Below are 20,467 nucleotides of genomic sequence, written 5' to 3'. Positions count from 1 at the left end.
AAATTAACCCTCACAAGTCCACAAAACAAAAAAATTACTCAGTTCTGTGTAATGACAGGTAGATGTCTGAAGAAATGCATTCTTAGATGAGTATGTGAACATCCTAAAGTGTACTTAATACCACCTACATGGTGCATGTCCGTCCCTCCATGTAGCCTCTTTATGCAGTCAAAAGTGTGGTAAACACAAGACATGAGGATGCTGTCGGTGTAACATGGCGTAGTGTTCTATAGCAATTTTTTTTATGGTACTGGGATTTGAACTCAGGGCCTTACACTTGCTAGGCAGGTACTCTACCACTTGAGCCAAACTCTCAGTCCTTTTTGCTTTAGTTATTTTTCAGACAAGGCCTTGTGTTTTCACCCTGGGAATAGCCTCAGGAGCCTTCCTAGGTCTGCTTCTGCATATCTGGAATTAAAGGCCTGAACCACCATGCCCAGCTTGCTAACTTTTTGCCCAGGCTGGCCTTGAGCCACCATCCTTCCAAACTTTGCCTCTTTAGTAGCTGGAATTGGAGGCTTGCATCACTACACCTAGCCTATAGTAAATTTTTTTAATAAGTAGAGGGAGTATACTCTACAATAATAGTAAAAATATAATGTACTAACTACAGTACAGACCTAATCAGTGATAGTCACTTATTACCAAGTGACTACTGTTGTTTAGTGCTATAATTTATAGGACTGCAAGGGTGGCAGATCTGTTTACACCAGCGTCCTACAAACACATGAGTAATGTACTGCACCATTACCTTAGGATGGCTACAATGTCATTAGGTGACAGGAAACTTTCAACTTTGTTATAACTTTATGGGACCACCACTGTATATGAGATATGGCATTGAATGAAACACAGTTCCATGATCAGGAGAGGCCACCAGCCTAACAATTCCACTCGGCAGGAGTACTGCTGAGTAGGTTGTCATGGAGTAGAAAGAGATTTTGAAGTCTTGCTCAGTGATTAGGTTTCAATCCTTGTAGGCAAAGTGAAACTGACAACAACTGAAATCCAGCTTCCTGCCAGCCACGTCCTGATAACATCAACAGGGGAAGGTCATGTGTGGGGTCATGGAAGCTGTGACTTGGGCCCCCAAGGGCAAAGAGAGAGCTCTACAATCTCCCTGGAAACCACAGGTTAATGAGACTGATTACACTGCCCTTGGGTCCAGCTCAGTTGACTCGAGGTTGCATGTGAATGCTTGACTCCTTACTCCAGTTGCCTGCCAGAGGAAGAGGAACACCCTTGCTTGTAAAAGTGCATCAAAGCAATAAGTTATTATCTAGCTTAGTCTCTGCAGTTCTTTTATGTTTAAAAAAATGTTGGCTCAGTACTGTGGTGCACGTCTGTAATCCCAGCTACCCGGAAAGCTAAGGCAGGAAGCTCATGTGTTTGAGGCCAGCCTGGGAAACACAGCAAGAACTCATCTCAAAAAAGTAAAAACGTAAAGTAAATTCAAACTTAAAATGTCCAGCATGTGTCCTAATATAAAATTCATGGGAAAAAGGAGGGAAGTGGTCAATAAGCAAGAGAGAGAGAAAAATAAAAAAGGTCACAGAGGCAAGCCCATAAAGTGACTCTGATGTGATTACTAGGTAAGAGATTTTAAAAATATTTATTATAAATAGGTTAAAGGATTTGAAGGAAAATGTGGATAGAGTTAGGGGATTTCTCATACAATAATAAACGCTCAAAAATTTCTGTACTGAAAATTATAATATCTGAGATGAAGTTTTTGGTGGATAAGCTAAGAACAGATTGACACACTGAAGAAAAGATTAATGAATTTAACACAGATCGATAAAAAACACCCAAATTGAAATACAGATAAAAGGAATGAAAACAACTGACTATAGCCTAAAGTAACTGTGGACTAATACCCTAATGTGTATCATTATCATCCCAGAAGGAAAGGGTAGAAAATAGACAGAAGACATATTGGGCAAGTTTTTTCAAAACTCATGAATGACCCCCCAAATCCCAAGCAAGATTTAAACAAAAGAGAAGAAAAGTGCCTATGCACTTCACAAACTGCTGAATCCCCAAGAAAAAAAATATTAGACAAGGGAATGACACCTTTAATATTATTAGAGAAAAACATTGCCAACTTATAATTCTGTATCCAGGAAGAATATCCTTGGATGTCCTTGTGAAAAACCCAGCCAACATTTTCAAAGTTCAATGGGCAAACTCCTGCCCTAATGACACTCTGAATTCTGTAGCACTGCTTGCTACAGCTTTAACTTCCAGTAAATCCCTCTACTCTCAGCTGCTTATGTTTGAATGTGTCATCTCTTTATTCTTACTTTGCTTCTCTCTCTGCTGATTTCTTTACCATCAATTTTAAATATTCATAAGTATTTCCATCTTTTAAAAGTTTTTAAAGCATAGTTGATGCTGTAGCTCTGAGATGCAACTGTTTCTTCCCACTTCTCATGGCCAAGTTCTTCAGAGAGATAGCACACATGCATTGCATTCATCTTCTGCAACTTGACATCTTCCCCTCCACCATTTAAACTACACTGGCAACGATCACCAAATGGTAGATTGTCAAGTCAAGGTGATGTTTTCCAGAGTCACATTAACATTTCAACAGCATTTAACCCGTTGACCACTCCATGCTAGTTTTCTCCTTCTTTGATTACCTCTTTTCTACTTCTCTTCCATCTCTACCCATTCTTTTTCAGTTTCCTTTATAATATTTGCTGCTCCCTTCTTATCTTCTGTATCCTGTTGTAGTGCTGTGAGACTGTCTGTGTATGTGCTACCTGCACTAGAATTCTAAGACTTTAATAGTATTGGTGGTAATGAATCATACATCATTTGTCTACACGTGAGTGTTTGAAAATAGTAGTGACTTTGCAGTCAGAAAACAATAAATCTTTTCTCTTTTGCAGTGAATGCCTGCAATTTAATAACTCATGGTGTAATGAACTAACTCACTTCAAAAATGATGATTCTATAATTTTTCAAGAAAAAGAAAACCTTCATTATATATTTTTACATTTCTGTTCTTTCAATACCCATACTTTTCACCAAAGAAAATCTAGTTTATATTTAAATTCAATGATCTTTTCAACTTGTCATCTAGATATTTATTATTATTCAATTAACTATGTTTTAGGCTATCCATGAAAAATGGCATTCATTCACACTTTGTTGTTATTGTTTACTTGACTTGTGTTAACATATTGAAATATTGGCATCTGAATCTTGTGGCTATCTATAAAGAAATTCAGTCCACTTTGCTTGCTTTGCTACTTGGTTTCTGATTTTACTGTTACATCTGCTGGGCTATGTAGATGTGGTTTCTATCTATTACCACAATAATTCTGTAAATAAACAACCACAGAACATGAGTGCTTACAACAAGAAGCATGTGTCTTTTGTTTACAAGTTCATCAGTTGACTGGAATTCAGCTGGACTTTCTTGATCTTAGGAAGGTCAGGAAAAGCTCAGCTCTTCTCCATGACAGTGATAGGCACAAAGAGACCTAACAGAAGCAAGCAGTTTCTTTTTTCTTTCTAATTCAGGGATTGGAACTCAGGTCTTTGCACTTAACTAGGCAGGTACTCTACCACTTGAGCCAACACTATAGTCCTCTTTGCTCTGGTTATTTTAGAGATAGGGTCTTGCTTTTTGCCCAGGTCTGGAGCACAATCCTCTTTTTTATTTTTTCTTCCCAGCGTAGCTAAGATTGAGCAAAATTTCTTGAGGCCAAGGCTCAGGAGTCACATAGGGTCACTTCTGCCACATTCTGTTAGCTAAAGTGAGTCACAAAGCCAGAACAGATATTAGAAGGTGAAGATCAATCTCTTGCTTAAAGTAGCTACAAGATCATGGGGCCAAGGTCATGGGTACAGAGAAAAGTGGAAAACTGGGGTCATTTGTTCAAAATCACATCACCAAGGGTATGAGTTCAAGAAAGAGCAAAACATTGGGGTCATTTATGCAATCAGTTTATCACAATGTTGAAACTTATTTTATACTATGACTTACTTTGTAGTTACAGGTATCCACTAGATTTTGAGAGAAGGAAATGTGTTATATTGTTTTCTACACAAACATACGCAGATATACACAAATACACACATATGAAGAGAGACAGGTAAAAATATATCTAAACATAAATGTTTACTTTTTCACAGGACTGGTAGAATAGCGAGGCATGCTAAAATCTGACCATTTTCTATGAGGCTCTGGTAGATCATATTTACTTAAGCAAATGTATTTCCTACAAACCACTTTAAGATAAATTTTAATGATTGTATGAGAAAACAAACTTAATTTTTCTGAAAAGGATTTAGAAATGTTTTCAGGGGGAAATATTAACCATTTGTGTTCTGGAACCACACAATAATGTATAGAAGAAATTACATCACTTCCTTCTCTTTTGGTTTAAAATAATTTGCTTTTTCTGGCCTCTGTTTGATCCTACGTCTAATGGAAGTTTGTGGCTGTTTAGTTGTCGTAGTAGTAATTGTAATGAAAACTCAAGGGGGAGAAAAACAGAACATGTTAGAATCACTCCGGCCCAACCATGGGAAGGGAACTAGGGAGGAGTGAAGAGAACTGGTAGAGATGAACCAATTGGGGCTATAATACATATATGCATGGAAACAACACAAGGAAACTTCTTGTGTACCTATCTTTGTCTCAAACTGCAAAAACATCATGTTTTCATTTATCTTTTACCTTTTTTTCTTCTTCAAAATCAGGAAAAAGTGTTCTGCGGAGGGGAGAAGGAGTACAAGAGGAGGAGTGGTACCCCTGGCAGGAGGGAGATGGCAGAGAAAGAGGGTAAGGGGATGAATACAGTGCAAACAACATATACACATGCATGTAAATGCAAAAATGATACCTGTTGAGACTGTTCCAGGAATCAAGGGACAGGGAATGAAAGAGAGCAGTGGAGGGGGTGAATTCAAGTATGATATATTTGATACATTGTAAGAACCTTTGTAAACGCTACAACGTATCCCCACCCAGAACAACAATAAAAATAAAAAGAACAAAAAAGAAAAAACAACACACACAAAAGGAATCACTCAGGTCCAGCAGTAAAGGTCGATCTGTGTCCTCCACCAGATCCTCTGTGCTACAGCTACAGGAAGGATAGGATAACTGGTTGAGATCTTTAAAAAAAAAAAAAGAAAAAGAAAACCCCTGAAATTCTGAAGCAAATGTAAAAGTCACACCCTGGGCTCGCTGCCTGCCCCTTCCTCTCCTGCCCTTCACATGTTGTGTAAGAGGAAGGCTTATGTAGATCAAAATAGGGCATCAAACATACGCAAGATCGTTGTTGATACAAAAGTTTCTAAAAGATTTATAGAGGTCAGGGCCTCACATCACCTGTGCCCAGGGGCAAATGCCCACCAGGACATTATTACACCAATTAAGTTATCCTAAGACTCAGAAATTCAGACCAACTCACTGCTTCCAATCCAGGAGGAGGTGGGAATTACTAACCTCCCACCTAGACAAGCCGCCTCTCTGTTCCCTCCAAAGAAGGCTTCAGTGTCTCTCATTTTGTGTCCCAGCCTCATTCTCATGCCAAAGAAGTCACATTGCTAGTCTAGTCACCTTCCTGCTTCATGGTCTTTGGTGCTCCAATTGCCTGGTAGGAAAAATCCAAGTTTCAGCATCAACAGCCTCCTTTGAGTTTGTGCTCAGACACCAAGGCACTTCCTTCTTCTGGTCTTTGCTCACACTCTTTGTGACAGCCCTTCTCTCCTCACCATAGCTGCCAATCCCTCCATCCCTTTTGAAACAAGACCTTTCAGCTACCTTCCCTAGGAAGTACTTCCTGAAAGGACTTCCTCGTCCACTCCCTGCTCTGTAAGATCAGTCACTCCTTGTAAACAGAGGGCCACCCTCCTTCTTCTGGCTCAAGACCCAGGAATCCATCCCCTTACAACACAGTGCTAAGCCAAGTCTTACTTCTGCTGTAACCTGAGCACCTGGCTCAGGGCCTACCATGTAAGTATCAACTGTCCTGAATATGTGGATGAATTCTTAGGACCAGCGCAAACAGCCAGTTTGAAATGTGGATAAACTAATTATTCAAATATTTACTCTTTAATCAAAAGATTTACATTAGAATCAATCAATTGAGTCAATAGGAGTCTCTCCTCAAACAACCAAAGGATGTTGCTACAAGAATAGTAGCATTAACCCAGGATTATTTAATAAAAGCAAGCAAAGACATTAACAACAAGATTCTCTCGTTGGTAACCAGATCTCCAAAGCATCTAAGTTTGTTCTTAGAGGTTAAACAAATAGATTCTTTTTGATAGACATTATTTTTAAAAGCCATACATTTTAAATGGTTTTTAAAGAGAAAGACATAAACACATCACAACAAAATTACTTTCCATATTTTTTAAGACTCTAATTCTGGTTGAAACTGTACTTTTAATACATGAGCATGAGACCTCCAAATAGTTCAAACCTGAAGCCATGGCAGCCTTTGTCAGCCTGGCTATCCCTAAAAGCCTGAGACAAAGGCCAGCATGCAGGTGGTTTAATTGGGAAGTGATCCCAGGGTGCAGAAGGGAAGGATTAGGGAGGATGAAACAAGGCCAAAAGGACAGCCACTGCCTGGATGTGGAATTGAATTGACCCCTGCTGCAGGCAACTGATGCTAGGTCCTTCCAGGTCTTTCTGAGGAGGCTTATTGAGATGCTAGGCAGAGCTGTCTTCCTGGGGGAGGAAAAGGAAAAACATGTATTCATTGACTTTTTGCCCCGTTGGTCAAGGGTGGCCCCTCAAGCAATAACTCCCACACTACTCCCCCCCTACACACACACACACCCCTCCTGAATGCTTATGCCTGAGTACTGAGCCAGTTCCATTTTGACTCTCCCACTCAGAGAAGCTCCAAGACAGGTAGGGACAGGAACTTGTCATATGCTGAGCTGATTATCACATCAGACTTCACCTGTAGAAATCTGGTCAAGGCAGGAGCAGCTGCAATAAGATGGGATTGAGACCATTTTATAGAAGACCTAGGGGCTCAGGAGTTACGTTCCCACAACAGCCAGTTTCTGACAGGCATTCCACATACAGGCTTGGATAGGCATGTCAGTGCTTATTTTTGTTATTTGGCAAACATTGAACTCTAATGTTCTATCTAGATATCCAGAAACCTACTATTATTTCAGTTTCTTTCCCAAGTCTAATCCTCTTCTTCCTTAGTTTAATACTATATAACACAAAAAATGTAATGGAGTACTCATTCATTGATTCAGTCAGTCAGTCAGTGCTTTTTGTGCATCAAAGTTCATGCTTCACTATGAGAGGGGGCGGCGAAAGAAAGAAGTGGAGAAGGAGAATATGGTTGATGTACTCTCTATACATGAATGAATATAGAATTTTTAAACCTGTTGAAACCACGAGAAGAGAGGGACTAAGGTAGTATGAAGAAAATTAAGATAAACCTATTTGGGTTGTAATACATATATACATGGTGTCACAAAGAAACTCCCTGCGTAGCTCTTAAACAAACAAAAATGATGGGTTTTTTTTTTTTCGTTTACAAAATCAGAGGAGAGCAGAAAAGATCCTGCTTGGGAGGGGGGAAAGGAGGGTTTGTACCAGTGGGAAGGTAGAGGAAGTGGGGAAGGGTGTGAGAGGGTGAATATGGTGCAAATACTATGTACACATGTATGTAAATGGAAAAATGATACCTGTTGAAACTATTCCAGGAATGGGGGGAGGAAATAAAGGAGAATGATGGAGGAGGTGAATTCAAGTATGACATATTTGATATATTGTAAGAACTTTTATAAATGCCACAATGTCCTCCCAACCAACACAATAAAAAATAATAAAAATAAGTAATAATAACTGTAAACAAAGTATATGCCTCTCAATGTGTGACCTGCTAGAAATAGAAAGATAGTCAAGGCATAAGCCTCATCTTCACACTCCCAGAGGGGCACCTCAGCCATGTCCATAGACCATGAGAAGTGCGTAACAGAGGAGGAGTGGAATCACAGTGACAATAACGTGTGGTGGGAGAAATGGAGCTCAAGATGCAACTCCAAAAAGAGAAGGTAGGTAAGCTTAAGCTTGGAGAATAAATTTAAATTAGCAAGACTGGAGAAATGAAGAAAAGAATTTGAATTCTAGACAGCACATGGAGAGCAACAGCATGGAAAACAGGAGAGACTGATTGCTCTGTGTGCAGCTGCAACCAGGGAACATGGGAGTTGCCAACATAGGGGGGGATTATGAGGGGCTTTGTGTATGAGGCCATGGCTTGATTTGGGTAGCAGAGGGACTGAACTGTAAAAGAAGTGGTGCCATGGTCAGATTTTTCAGTCCTCTGAAGAATAGTTAGAAGCAGGAGAGACTGCAGAATGGAAACATCACTTCGAAGGACAAGTTTATGTTAGTGGTTATAGTGCTGGTTGTGATGGTTGTCACAATGGTGGTGGCAGTTGTCATGGTTATAGTGATGGCGGTGATGGTTTTCATGATGGTGCTGGTAATTTAGACAGGGATAGTGACGATGGTGGTGGTTGTCATGATGTGAGTGATAGTCATAGCAGCAGTAGTGATGGTTGTCATGACTGTGGTGATGGTTGAGGCAGTGACAGTGATGGTGGTGGTGTTGATGGTGATGGTTGACACGATGGAGATAATGATCATGACAGTGATAGTGATGCAGTGATGATAGCAGTGGGAATAAGAATGGTTGTGATGACGTTTATATTTGTGGTATTAATGTGAGTGGTAATACCTGACTTTGGTATAGCATTGTCTTTTTATATAGCATTGTCTCTGTGCCAGGCAATCCCTAAGTACTTGGCAAGTATTTTATTTACTTGATACATAGTGTGTACTTATTAAGTAGACACTATATTATCCTCCATCTCACATGAGGAAATTGACAACCAATGGGTAAAGATTAAGTCAGGAAAAGTCACAGGAGTAACAACATTGGTGACCAAGCAGAACCTTTCTGAGACAGTAATTTTAAAGCTCAGAGCTGAATGACAGGAAGCTGCCCAGCACACAAAGTCAGGTTTGTCCACAAGTGATCCTGGAAAAGGGGAGCATTCCAGGCAGAGATGAGCAGGGCAAAGACCGCACAAAATGCACCTGCTTGGCTAATCCCAAGACTCCAGTCAGGTAAGACCAGTGAGGGCTGCATCACCACAGCTCTTCAGGTGGTGACAATGTCCTGGGTCAAGTGAGAAACAAACAGGGCAGTAGGAATGGGGCTGTGGAAAGGGTAGGGATCTGGGAGATCTAGGAAATGGAGTCAACGGGGCTTGATACTTGATACTTGATGAAGAAAGGGAGTGAGAATGAATAACTCTCAAGACCATAGTCACAACAAAGGAGTGGCTAGCATGTAGCCACTATCACCTCTGCTCCTTCTTCAAATCAGGTCCCACTCAAACCTCAGCCTCTCAAGTTAGGCATTGCATGTCTGTGTTTCCCATGGAGATACTGAAATTAAAGAAAATAAATAATGTCCAAATAATGTCACACTGGTAGGAAGTAGTGAGGCAGGCAAGATTCTAAAATCTTCCATAAAAGAAACTTAGACAACAAAACCCAGGGACTTAGTCAATTCTACCTGTGACCATTCTCAAGGACTATGGCCCTTTACCCCTCAATTCTACTGGTAATGCATCAATCACTCGGTCAAATGGATTTTTCAGCAATCAATGTAAATAGCTGAATAGCTATATATTTTTTTGAATAACTGTATTTTAAACTGATCTAAAATATAATTTTAAAACAACAAAAATAGTCAAAAATCAAAAGTTTTATTGAAAATATCTTTACTACAGTGCCATAGACATTAATCCATGATGAGAAATACACACTCCTTTAAAACACATTATTACAACCAATTTAAACAGACTAAAGATGTAATACATAGGGGGTTCTCACTGCACCATTATTCTCAATGATTAACAGAAAAAGGGGAAAAATGAATGCCTAGCTATATGGTCCTGCTTCAGTGAATTGTTTTCCAAAACTAAAATTATTATTATGCTATGAAAGAATATCTAATGAAGTGAAAGGATAGTCATCATACAGTAACTGGGTACATGAGGTTATATATACATAGGTTTTATGTAAGCTAGCATTGGTTATAGATGGCTAGATGCACGCATACTCACAGGTATGCACAGATGTATGGCTAAATGGCTTCTGGAATCTAACCAAAATGGAATAAAGTTTATCTCTGAGTGGTTGGATTGCAGATGATATTGTGTATGTATGTGTGTATAAATATATTTATTTATATGTACTGTAACTTTATTAATGCTATGTATGAATCTTTATATTCTATAAAGAATATTTTGTTCTACAAGAAAAAAATAGCTCTTTTTTAATACATCATTGTTTTATCACAGATTACATTTAAAAAACTAAGATATTAAGAGTTTCAGTAATGAGTTCAAAATCACATAGCGACATGAGCAAAAAAGTCAGGATTAAAACCATTGGTGTCTAAATTCCTAGTCAGGTCTTTCAGCCACAAGTTCAAAATGATATACTCTTTAATAATCTGGAAAATTAAAAATTGGTTGAGTCTGTCTAAACAGCATTGAACTCTACCTTTAGTTAAGCTCATTCCCTCACTTGTATATATTAAAAACAACTTCAATTCCAATGAAACAGAGATGTTAAAAGCTTTTCTTCCTGTCAGAGTAATAGAAATGTAAACAATGTCAAAGAGCCCGTCAGTTGGTTTAATCTAAACAAACAAGAAAATTAAGAATTCAGCCTTGTTTTACTTTTTCCCCAGAAGATAGACTATAATTAAACTCTTCACCTTTCCAAATTACTAAATCTGTATCCTGCACAGTGGGTGGTTTTCTTGCCAGACATTCTGACTTGGAACAATGTATAAAGCAGGAGGCCCTGAATGGAATTTATAGCTAAATTTAACTAGGCATATTTTAATAAGATTAGCATATCTTTGTCTTTCAACACTAAGTACCTTACAATTAACTGAATTTAGACAGCATATTGTTTCATCAGAAGTGAGATCTGAAGCCTTCATTTCCATATTTATTGGTGTTGTATGTGGAAGGAAGTCTCAGTAAAAATTGCTATGTCCGCCCTAAAGAGAAATCAAGAATAAGAGGGGTTAACATTTCTAGGACACTTACATAGACATAGAATGTCACCTCCACACTGGCTTCTGGACATCAGCATGGCTTTCCCTGGGTGCCAGGAGAATTAACTGGGAACACCTCCTTGTTACAACTATAGATGCTTCTTCTAGTCAGCAAGGAACCCAAGGGCTTCAGGAGATCTTGGCAGCCACAAAGGCTGCACATTCCAGAAATGCCTAGAAAATAAAGACATTTTCAGAACATATGGTCTTCCTTGTTTCAATCAGGTGACCAGATTACTCTCAAGAGTAAATCACTGATTTCAATGAATTCAAAATTAGCCAAAGATCTTGAAATACATTGCCATAATGACATTATCACAGGAACGCAGTTTTTAATAAACCCTAAAACACATTCACAAGGGGCAGGAAAGATGGCCCTTTTTCATCTTCAGCTTTTCCATCTTGGAACGCATGTTTGAAAGAAGTCATCCAGTGAAGAACACATACACCTAGGCATTACCTACAGAGAACTACCTTGAAGGAAAGAAAATTAATTTGGCAAATGGCTCAATTCCTCACTAGAAGCTGTGAACACAGCAGTTGGTCAGGGAAGGGACAGGCTCTGTTTACAGAAGGTAATAAGGGAAAGATGAAGCTCTTCCCAGGTATGGAGACCATCTCTTCATGGGGCCACAACTAAGAGGATGTATGGAGCTCTCCCTTCCCTCCCCCAAAGCTGGTAGCAACAATGCTGCATACAGATAAACCCAGGAGAAGGTAAATAGAAGTGAGGTGAGTCACAGAGAGCTGCAAGTTCTCACACATAAATATCTGCATGTCAATAATACAGTATATAAGATAATGAAAGGAGTTCAGAGAAGTCTATCAATATTCCTACATGTAGGAGTCTACACTCGCAATATCATATTAGAGGAAGTAGCCTTCTAAATAGGAAGCCATTGTCTACCAAGATCAAGCAGATAAATCAGCTTTGCTGAATGAAAGCTGGCACCCTTTTAAAATAAATATTCTCTCAGAAACTCACATGTCACTATTAATTGAAACTTTTAATGATAAAGTGGACTTAAGCATTAAACTGTGTTCATTTATTTGAACTAAAAATGTGGCTACAGAATAAATGTCATTCATTTTTAGGAAAATTGGGTGAATTGAAAACTAAATATTTATAGAAGTCTCACTATAACATCCAAATATTTAACAATAGATGAATTTCATAATAAGAAAAGTGTTATGTATACATTAATATTTCACTGACATGTGGGAAACATTTTAACAAATTCTACTTTCTTGACTTTACTTGTCCAGGATGTTCTGTCAAACCAAACCAAATGCTTTCCTTTCTGCTTCTGCCAGTACTTAATAGTCATATTAAAATTGATTTGTGAGATGGCTTAATAGGTTTTTTTTCTACTTTACTTTTAATCAACTACTTTATCTGGATATTGCACTGTCCACTAAATCTGAAGAAAAGTTTAAATGTTAATAGCAAAATATTTTACACTTGCTTTGGCTACCATATGATTTTATCCAGTTAGTATGGCAGTGCTTTCAAACAGCACATGATGCTATAAAAAATTAAATAACATGCATACACACACACACAACCCTGAATCAAGAAGTTTACAGAAATCACCCACATGACCACATCCATATTTAAGGGAATCCTATAAAAAGACTTAGTGATCTCCTAACTCATAGGCATGCTCAAACTCAATCACTACAGTTGGTACTATGATGTCAAAGTGTGTGTGGGGGGTGGTATGGGGGTGTATGTGGGGGTGGGTGGGTGTGTATGAGTGGGTGTGGGTGTAGGGGGTATGGGGGTGTGGCTTTGGCTGTATGGGGGGGTGGGGGTATGTGGGTGTGTGTTTGAGTGAGTGTTGGGGTGGGGGGTGGGGAGAGTGGCTTTGGGGAGGGTGGGGGGTGTGTTCTACCATAGAACTGTACCTCTAAAAATACACTAAAAAAAACAGAGTAGGAAAGAAGGACACAAACATTTTAAAATCTACACATTGACACAGGAAACAGGGTATTTTCATGTTTCAAATATGTTCACATAAAACTTTGTATTTTATCATAGTAGTTTAAATTTTTCCCTTTGAAAAAGCAGATCGAGACTTTATATAAGTATGTTATTAGGTACAGATCTAAACAACCAGTAAGGATATCACCTAAGACATTGACATAACTGTTGCAAGCTTTTATTATTCTTTTCTGTTTCTGTTCTAATTGGTCGATAAAGTAAGGTATTTATTACCCTCTTTCTGTAAGTTACATGGGCATGCCAAACAGATGACTTAAGTATTTGTCAGGCATTACTACTTTTTCACAGAACCACAAAATATTGGTACTGACAGATAGATAATAATTAAATGATTAGTAAGTCCCTGTAAACAGTGAACTAACTTTATATACTATACTGTGGAAACATCAGAAATTTTAAAGATAAAGATTTTCGGCTGACATAAAGAAGAATGAAGTTATGTCATTTTCAATAAAGAGATGGAACTAGAGATGGTCATGTTATGCAAAGTAAGCCAGGCTCAAAAGGACAGAGGTCACATGTTTTCCCTCAGATGTGCAAGCTAGACCTAAAAGATAAATGTATACATAAATACATACATAATCATATAGACATATGTATAACATGTTTTAATAGCTGGATTGTTTGAGGGGACTAAGGATAGGCCAGAGAGAAGAGAGAATGATAGTGAATAATATCAAAATATTACCAAAATAATATAATATTTTAATTATATTTGATTAATTATACATAATATTATAATAAAAGTAATATCAAATCTTCTGGATTCATTGTGAATGAAGACAGCATAACAAAATGCACTGAAATCTGTTGAACAATAGGGGAAGAGAGAGTAATTGAGGGGTTGATCTGATTAAAGTACAACATATGCACGTGTAAACTATTTCAAAAACTCTTCAAACAATTAATAATCACTAAAATAACAAAGGACAGGAATTAAAGCAGGTCCCATTTGGGAAGGGGGTGTTATTAAAAGGGGGAGAGAGAATGGAGAAGTGAAGGAGGGTGAATAGAGTCACTGCACTTTGTACCTTATATGAAAATAGAACAATGAAGCCTGTTGAAATTGTTTTAAGAAGAGGGCAAGAGGGGATGAGGGAGAATATTGGATAGTGTGGATCTAACCAAGGTATGTTTGTGAGAACTTACGGAAACAAAACATATGCTAATAAAGATGGAGGCTTGGGGGTTTTTTGTTATGAAAATTTTATTTTATTTTAAATTTTTATATTTTATATTATTGTACTTGGGGTACACTGTGACATTTACAAAGGTGTTTACAGTATATCTTAGTTAGATTCACCCCTCCCTCATTCTCTTTTATCCTCCCTCCCCCCTTCTTAGAACAGTTTCAACAGGCCTCACCGCTGCATTTTCATGCATGAGTATGTAACATTTCCACCATATTCACCTCCTCACAGCTTCCCTCTGTCCCCTCCCTCCCACTGGTACCAACCCCCAGACAGGACCCGTTTTACCTTCCTGTCTTTCGTTTTAATAAAAATGTTTTTAAGACAAAATTTTTGTAAAATGAAGAGGAAATGGCATGAACTTAATCTGCATTTGTAATTCAGTGGATTATAAATGCTTCACAAAAGAATCATTACTAATTAACCAAAGTATGTTGAAATTATTTAGGAAAATGATACTAAATCATTCTGCATGGCATTTGCAGGCAAGACAAGTAGGAATTTGCTGGTTGAGTCCTCTGGACACTATAATGCCTAGGCTAAATGGTGTAGTTTTTGGTTGGTTGGTTTGTTGGTTGGTTGGTTAGTTTGGGGTGTTTTCTTTTGTTTTGTGACAGGGTCTCACTGTGATGCCCAGGTTGGGTTTGAACTGGAGATGCTCCTAGCTCAGCCTCTTGAGTGCTGGGGTTATAGATGTGCACCACCATGACCAGCTAAATGCTGCATTTTGAAGAGGATAAATTCCAGAAGTTTGCCCTTACTGGGTCTAGTTTACTAAGCTTTGAAAACTTCAACCAAGCAGCACCCATGGCTGTGAGGAAATGAGTAAAGAGAGAAAACTTCAACACACGATGCACTGGTGTCTCAATCAGTTGAATGGGAGACTTAGCCCAGTGGGCAAGAATCACACTAAGTTCTTCCTTTTTAAGTTTAAATTTTCTTTATTTTAAAATTAAAAATGCATCAATTTATTCTTTTAAAAAACAATACAAATGACACCTCTCCAGAAATAAAACAAAATTTCCTATTGACCATCTCTCAATTCACCCTCTCCATAGAAGTAAGTACTGTTATTAATCTAGTGTGTACACTTCTAAATATTTTATTATGCATGCTTAAGATGTAATGTACATGTCCTTATAGGAATTTAGTTTTTATGTGTGTTGGGAGATATGAGGTGTGTATAGTTCAGTGACTATATATATATATGTTATATGTTATGTGTGGGAGTGACCCATTAGCATAGACACCAAAACTAATTTATTTCACAACATGGTAGATGATGGTTTTGGCCAAGAAGTCATCTCCATCCTTATGTGCACACTCTAAGCAGTGATACCTTCATGTCATCCCATAAAGAAATGCAGTCTTCTGGGCTTGGTTTGGCCCAAGGATATTAACAAGCTACCACAAGCAGAGACTTGTCAAGTGCTTCAGCACTGCTTGCTTTCTCTCACCACTCTTGGAATGGGGGACCACTGTGTGAAGAAGTCACACAGTGGGCTGCATGAGTGCCTACATGGAGCAGAGGCAAGATGCTCCAGGCAAAACCTCCCATACACACATCCACCAGCCTCCCAAACACCCACACAAATAAATGAAGGCATCCTAGATCACCTGACCTCAGCTGAGCTGGCCTAGATCAGAACTGCCCAGCCAACTCTCAAAAATGTAAGAAGTATAAGTTTTGTTGTTTCTAAACTACTAAGATTGGGAGTGATCTGTTACACAGCAAAAACTAACTAATTAAAGGATAGAGTCAAACTGGTACACACTTTTATAGTCAGACCACAGGACTGTAGGATTTTTTCATTTTCTCAATATAAAGTCATGGAAAAAATATCATATATATTATAATATACATGTAATATATACTAATCTATAAGATATATTAATCTATAATATATATCATTTTATTATATATAATTGTCATATATAAGAATATATAACAAAGAAATGCAACCAGCCAATAGATATTTGAAAGATTCTCTCCTTTCTGCATAATGAGTAACTGCTCTGCTCCTTCCTTTCTTTGCCCAGCCTCTCTGAAGTTACAAACCAGTAGCTTGAAGAAGTACCTGGGAAGTGAACACCCAGAGTCTGCCATGGCATGTACCTTCTGATACCTGAGCCAAGGACCTGCGAAAAGCTGGCAAGCCTTTGGAGGAGACCTCTGCCTGTGGTCTGTCCTATTAACACTAGGCCTGGGATCTCACGTCTGAACAGTCACTCAGCTATGGATTTCAAAGTTACACAATAGAATGTTAACTTTAAAATCATATTTTACAGATATTCAAGGTTTTGCGGAAACCAAAGTCAAAAAAAAAGTAGAAATTCACTTTTTAATATAGTCTTAAGTATTTTAAATATTAATATGGTCTTAACTATTTTAAATATTTATAAAATACACTGTGAAAAGAAAAACGCAAGGTTCTTAGGAAGTCCATGGAGAGGCAGAATGGGCCAATGTAAAAGCATTCCAAGAACCCATTAAACACCTAAAAATGTAAAATAAAATTTTAATGTGGACCTGAACTCAAAAGAGAAATTCCCAACAGCCAATAATAAAGGAGGAGCTAAAAGCCAGAGAGGTGAGCAGAGATGGAGGCAAGGAATGGCCCCATTCCACATGCCAGGGATTGACATGCAATTCAGCCAGAACTATGAGAAGGCTTCTATCTCGGTGACCCGGCGCCTAACCTAACAGGGGACAGAGATAACGAGCTTCTTTTTTCAACTCAGAATATAGGAAGACTTAGAACTCAATTTACACTGCACACCTGTTATCAGAAACCATGCCACCTTTCTTTCCCTCTTCTCCTAGACAGGAAGTCTATAACCATTTAAGTGATCACTTAAATGCAAGAGTGTAAAACAGACATTTTCAAGCTAAAGGATGTATCTCAGGAATAAGGAAACTAAACCCAGAAGGAGGAAGTCAGATATAAAGAACAAAGTTAAGGACACTGACAGAGGTGTAGATAAATCTAAGCAAATATTGATCAAAAAATCATGCCATTAATGTTGATGACCGACTTGGATGATGAAAAAAAGTTGTAGCTATAATATCAAAAAGCCACCAAGTTGGTGAATAATTAAAGAGGCAAATAGAATGCCTAGAGTTAGTCAAATTAAATATGGATGTTAAAAACCTAAAATCTACTGAAAAAGAACAAAAATAAAGAAGACTAAAGAAAACTGATCAAATCTAATAAAAGACATTAAAGGAGGGGAAAATATCATGGGGGTATACCAATGAGAAAGCAGAATAAATCATGAAATAACCTTTATATTTCTATATGTAAGTAAAGCACAAAAGTATTTCATCAGTTGTAAGGTTCATGTTTGTTTGCATTTTGACATCTGGAAGTCAGAATGTTCATTTCAATGACTGGTATAAAACTCACTGTCAGCCTTTGAGCCATCTTGGCATGGATGTTGGTGGCTATGCATTGTGAACACCTGAAGTGCCAGCATCAAAGTTTGCTTGATAGTTGCTGGCATCAATGAAGAAAATACAATGGCAGAGCAGTATTTTAACCCTTAAGAACCAAACAGTTGAGAAGGAGGAGTGAGAAAGTGATGAATCAAACACGTTTCACCACATTCCCAAAGCTGGGCTCAAAAAAGAGGTTGTTCCACACAATTTCAAAGCCATCTTTTTTTTTTTATTCATATGTGCATAAGGCTTGGGTCATTTCTCCCCCCTGCCCCCACCCCCTCCCTTACAACCCACCCCACCCCCTCTCCTCCCCACCCCCTCGATACCCAGCAGAAACTATTTTGCCCTTATTTCTAATTTTGTTGTAGAAAGAGTATAAGCAATAATAGGAAGGAACAAGGGTTTTTGCTGGTTGAGATAAGGATAGCTATACAGGGAGTTTACTCACATTAATTTCCTGTGCGTGTGTGTTACCTTCTAGGTTAATTCTTTTTGATCTAAACTTTTCTCTAGTTCCTGGTCCCCTTCTCCTATTGGCCTCAGTTGCTTTTAAGGTATCTGCTTCAGTTTCTCTGCATTGAGGGCAACTAATGCTAGCGAATTTTTTAGGTGTCTTACCTATCCTCATATGTCCCTTGTGTGCTCTCGCTTTTATCTTGTGATCAAAGTCCAATCACCTTGCTGTGTTTCCCCTTGATCTAATGTCCACATATGAGGGAGAACATATGATTTTTGGTCTTTTGGGCCAGGCAAACCTCACTCAGAATGATGTTCTCCAATTCCATCCATTTACCAGTGAATGATAACATTTCGTTCTTCTTCATGGCTGCATAAAATTCCATTGTGTATAGATACCACATTTTCTTAATCCATTCGTCAGTGGTGGGGTATCTTGGCTGTTTCCATAAGTTGGTTATTGTGAATAGTGCCACAATAAACATGGGTGTGCAGGTGCCTCTGGAGTAACCTGTGTCACAGTCTTTTGGGTATATCCCCAAGAGTGGTCATATGGTAGATCAATGTTTAGCTTTTTAAGTAGCCTCCAAATTTTTTTCCAGAGTGGTTGTACTAGTTTACATTCCCACCAACAGTGTAAGAGGGTTCCTTTTTCCCCACATCCTCACCAACACCTGTTGTTAGTGGTGTTGTTAATGATGGCTATTCTAACAGGGGTGAGGTGGAATCTTAGTGTGGTTTTAATATGCATTTCCTTTATTGCTAGAGATGGTGAGCATTTTTTCATGTGCTTTTTGGCCATTTGAATTTCTTCTTTTGAGAAAGTTCTGTTTAGTTCACTTGCCCATTTCTTTATTGGTTCATTAGTTTTGGGAGAATTTAGTTTTTTAAGTTCCCTATATATTCTGGTTATCAGTCCTTTGATGTGTAGCTGGCAAATATTTTCTCCCATTCTGTGGGTGGTCTCTTCAGTTTAGAGACCATTTCTTTTGATGTACAGAAGCTTTTTAGTTTTATGAACTCCCATTTATCTATGCTATCTCTTAGTTGCTGTGCTGCTGGGGTTCCAATGAGAAAGTTCTTACCTATACCTACTAACTCCAGAGTATTTCCTACTCTTTCCTGTATCAACTTTAGAGTTTGTGGTCTGATATTAAGATCTTTGATCCATTTTGAGTTAATATTGGTGTAGGGTGATATACATGGATCTAGTTTCAGTTTTTTGCAGACTGCTAACCAGTTTTCCCAGCAGTTTTTGTTGAAGAGGCTGCTATTTCTCCATCGTCTATTTTGAGCTCCTTTGTCAAAGACAAGTTGGTTATAGTTGTGTGGCTTCATATCTGGGTCCTCTATTCTGTTCCACTGGTCTTCATGTCTGTTTTTGTGCCAGTACCATGCTGTTTTTATTGTTATTGCTTTGTAATATAGTTTGAAGTCAGGTATCATGATACCTCCTATATTGTTCTTTTGACTGAATATTGCCTTGGCTATTCGTGGCCTCTTGTGTTTCCATATAAATTTCACTTTTTTTTTCAATCTCTTTAATGAATGTCATTGGAATTTTGATGGGAATTGCATTAAACATGTAGATTACTTTTGGGAGTATCAACATTTTTACTATGTTGATTCTACCAATCCATGAGCATGGGAGATCTCTCCACTTTCTATAGTCTTCCTCAATCTCTTTCTTCAGAAGTTTATAGGTTTCCTTGTAGAGGTTGTTCACATCCTTTGTTAGGTTTACACCTAGGTATTTGATTTTTTTGAGGCTATTGTAAATGGAATTGTTTTCATATATAAAGCCATCTTACAAACAAATTTTAGTGGCTTAGTTTTTCTGAGCAAGACTTCCAAGAAGTGTCTTGCTAGTAATGGGAATGGTAGGGCCCAAAAAGCACAAATGCCCATGATGCTGGGTCAAAAATGAATTCCAAACAGATTCTCAATATGATAATTTTTGGAAATAATATTGCTAATATTTTTCACTTATGTGTATGCAAAATTTCAACATATAATATTTTTTAATGTTGTCATCAATTCTAAAAGATTATTTGAGTTCAAAAGAAGCAGTTTACTTGCAAAATTATATCACTGTTTAATTTCAAATATTTTTTCTTTCTTAGCAGTACCTAAAATGATAATGCATCTTACAGTAATGGCATCCTATATTTTATGAATTACAGTTATCAAATAAATTACAAAGCAGCCATAATATACATAAAGA

The sequence above is a fragment of the Castor canadensis genome, chromosome 15 (assembly GCF_047511655.1).
Source record: "Castor canadensis chromosome 15, mCasCan1.hap1v2, whole genome shotgun sequence".
NCBI lineage: Eukaryota > Metazoa > Chordata > Mammalia > Rodentia > Castoridae > Castor > Castor canadensis.
The sequence above is the reverse complement of the archived record's forward strand: the minus strand, read 5'-3'. Positions refer to the sequence as shown.